This window comes from Anneissia japonica, unplaced genomic scaffold, assembly GCF_011630105.1.
Source record: "Anneissia japonica isolate Jap-2015-1 unplaced genomic scaffold, ASM1163010v1 scaffold287965_len1858130_cov191, whole genome shotgun sequence".
In the NCBI taxonomy this organism is placed as follows: Eukaryota; Metazoa; Echinodermata; class Crinoidea; order Comatulida; family Comatulidae; genus Anneissia; species Anneissia japonica.
The window spans coordinates 1262276-1266265 of NW_022748342.1; the positions used below are offsets into that span (position 1 = coordinate 1262276).

Here is a 3990-nt window from a genome sequence, read left to right on the forward strand (position 1 = left end):
AGTGATTTTTATTCATTGCTATGGCGATAACTATCAATATTGTATTCACATTAATATGTTATCTTTAATTTATGTTATCTTACAATATTAATATTTACTAAACATCTCTCACGAAACCTTTAAATATATTAATAAATTTCAGGATTTCATTTTAATAATTTACAAAAAATAGATATTTCAATTAGCAACAGTTGCTATGGTGATGATCTTGCTTTCATACTAAATTGTGTTATCTTTTTTTCATAAATCCTATACTAATTTATTATACTTTAGGTCTTCATTATATAATTATTTTATGAAAAAAATAATAAATTCAAATTTGCATAGCAACAGTTGCTATGGTGATGACCTTGTATTTCATACATCAATGTGTTAACTTTGTTCAATAAGAGATGTTTATTATATAAATATATTGTATCTCATGATTTTTGCTTGGTCAATGACAAATGTATGTGCGATTCTGCTGATTTTGCTTCGTTGCTATGGATGATAAAAAGAGTGTTGCTATGCAATTATATTAAAGTTTCAGCATTTTTTTACATAATCCTATTCTACGATAATAATAGATAATTCAGATGTTAAACATATTCATAAAACCTATGAAAATAAAGAATTTAATAAACTTTAATCTTCCTGTATACTTCAATTTCATGAATAAAATAGGAAATTTAAATTTACATAGCAACGGTTGCTATGGTGATTGAAATTGTAGTTTTTCTTAACGCAAGATTCATTTTCGATAATTAAAGAATATTTTGAGTAAGTTTCACCAATTGTTGATGATGATTATTCGAGTGATGTTATTTTTTATATAATTTAGCTAAAACTATAATTTAAAGCGGAAAAATGGCGGCCATTTTGAATGCGTAATTTGGAGGTGTTCCCCCTAAGGGATTTTGGGTAATTTTGAGTTCTGAAAATAATCTATATTTCTGCGTGATTTGTTAAACCTAAGAGTTTGTCAGGGCCCCTTAACTAGGTCGGTAGAAATCTTCTCTGTAAATGTAAAGTTGCCTTAATACTGACAAGAATACGATGCCCTGTAAGGACATAGTTTATTAAAAAAGGGTTTTCCATCGGAACCCCCAACCCCACCCCTCCGCCATTTGCAATTTAAGGTGAGGTGTGAGGTGGGGATCGTCGTATGGCTGGACCAACACAAATTGCTTCCGACGCGCCTGCGTACATGCAAGTGTTTTAGACAAATTGTTTATGAGCTGCAGGGTCAATTTTGTTCTATAAGTTTTAACAAGTACAATTCAAACATGCCTTATTAAGCTGTCAAATATTGGGGATTAAAAACTGTTTAGTGCGAGCAGTGCTACCATGTGCGAGGTGTCGTATACTATTGCGATCGTATGGGTTGCAGTGGTGCCAGCTGTTCCCTAACATGGGGCTGGTACCTCCGACAAGGGGTTAGTATCTCCGACTGGGGGACTATTAACTTGCATGGTTTTCTATAAAAATCCCATAATTAACGCAAAATTTTAATATTTTTTAATAAAAAAATTCCCCTACAAATTTAATTTTCCCCAGGGGAAGGCTTCCATGGCATAGGGGTGGGGTGGACCCCATGTCGGGGAGCTTGGACCCCTCGTTGGGGAATTCCTGGCGCCGCCCCGGGTTCACTGTATAGTAGGCTATGTTAGGTTATTTTACTTTTTATTTATTTTTTATTTCTTTCTTATCCTGTTTATCCAATAGCAGGTGACTCACCACCATTTACAGATTAGAATTGAGATAAAAGTATAACCCATAAGTAGCAGCGCTATTGTACTGTATTGCGTATGGGCGTGGTCCATGACTACCCAAGCCTTCGTAAAGAGCTTTACGTTCACATCATTCCACGACAAGGACTAAAATGACCAATAATAGGCCCTATCGGGGTAATCAGTGCAATGCCTACTCTTCCGAAATATACAAGGTCAGATGTGTACGCCAGGCGTCGCGAAGAGCAGGCCCCTGGCTCCCGTCGGGGAGAAAAACCACGATTTGTCGGGGGCGAAAAAAAATATGCATTTTCTACATATTATCCCTAAATTGTCATATTTTCCGGACCACTTTCGAAAGATCTTAATGACGCCCGACCACGCCCACTTTGCTCTCATCGGCCCGGTCGAGAAAATCTTGGTGCCACCCTGCTGGACCGCCATCCTTATCCGAGAAGTCTGAGTTCTACCAACCGAATTCTAGGCGCCCCTGCCTTACCGCTTGAAATGGGAAAATTATTTTGAATAATGGATGGGTCATTAATTTAATTAATGAATTAAATAAATGACTGAAATAATGAATTAATTCATATATTATACTGTATTTATAAATTATGTAATTAAATACATTTTGTATGAATAAGTTAACGAATGAATGTCACGGCACGCAAAGTATTAACCAGGGATGGAATTTGAAATATGTTTAAATGCGCTCGATGCAATGAATGTCATTTCTTCATAATTAATATTATGGAAAATGCATTACTAATGCAGCATATAAAATGGCTAGTATTCCATGTTAATCTCTCTGAAGGTATTCAGAAAAATATCTTTGTCAATAACAGATAATTTCACAAGACAAACAATAATATTTTACACGCATTTATTGTTTTAAACTCCTAAAATACTATAGCAAGCCTCTGTATATTTCATCAATAATAGAGATCTCTAAAACTTTGAAGGATTTTCCGGGTGAAGAAGTCAAACAAAGTTCTGTGTCTGTCTCAAGAGTAAAATATTAATTGTACAGTACTAGCAGTCTTAAGACAGCTGAGAAATGACATCAACAAAATAAACGTGTAAACCCGTTTATGACAGCATTGAAATGATATAAATATTATTACATTTTTTTTTATTGCGCTGAGGGTACCGGTACCAAACAATCATAATCAATATATTATACAGGTTTCCTTCCAATTAAAGACCAATTATCTGTGGTCTCAAATTATCAAATGTTTCTTTTATTTTCTTTTTACTCCAATTTGAAAGCAAACCTACTAAGGAACATGAAAACCCCGGTCCCAGAAATGGTCTTAAATTAGGAGACCTTTATATTGTCTGAGAACGCTTTTAAATTCTAATTCATTAATAAATAACGATATGTGTTACATTAACGTATTTTCTAATGAAAATAATAGGGCATGCTTACTCGTTTTAATTAATATATTACTGTATGTTGCAAGATAACTTTTATAGGTTCACCAACATGCCAGGTCAATATTGCGCCCAGGATAAGACTAATATTTTTGTTTCGAATGGTGTTAATGCAATGCAGTAGTTATTAATAACCCATACCGTACTGTAACATAGAAATATGAGTTGTGACGAACCGTATGCACAGATCCCAAATCGTTATTACAGTAAATATAACATTAAACTTTTTTTTCGATCCCTATCAAGACATATCTTCAAACACGGGAATCCTGGTGGGCAAGGCAATAAATAATAAAGTTGGAAACTTTAATGTTATGTTCAATTATATCCCTTCCATGCAAATGAATTTAAAATTCCAATATCCCTGAGCCTTCCTTCAGGTACTCGTCTTGAATCGGGAACCCTGTCGTCATAATTCTTCGTCAGCCGTTCAAGCATTCGGTCAATTTGTTCGGCATTCATCGTCGGATTTGAGCGCTTCTGTAGGCCGAGTTCTCGTCGCTTGGGCACATAGTACAGACGGTTAACCACTTTTTCAACCTCATGGGCGGATGCTTTCTGATATCCTAACCCCATGTTTTTGGGTTTGCTCACTGTACCCCACGGTCGTTTTGACATGATGGATAAGATTTTCTTTGCCACACCTTAAAGTAAACAAAAATGAAATTAGAACACAATGGCCTGTCACACGTCCACACCCATAATAAGAATTCTACAATAATAATAATAATAATAATAATAATAATAATAATAATAATAATAATAATAATAATAATATAATAATAATAATAATAATAATAATAATAATAATAATAATAATAATAATAATAATAATAATAATAATAAT

General features: G+C 34.0%; 1 long non-coding RNA gene across 1 annotated transcript in view; it reads right to left on the reverse strand.

The window, feature by feature from the left end:
* Positions 1-2575: 2575 nt before the first annotated feature.
* LOC117120874 overlaps positions 2576-3990 on the reverse strand; it is a 2102-nt gene continuing 687 nt past the window's right edge. The window contains exon 2 of the long non-coding RNA XR_004447439.1: positions 2576-3036. This is a non-coding gene — a long non-coding RNA (uncharacterized LOC117120874). The remainder of the gene's footprint in view (positions 3037-3990) is intronic.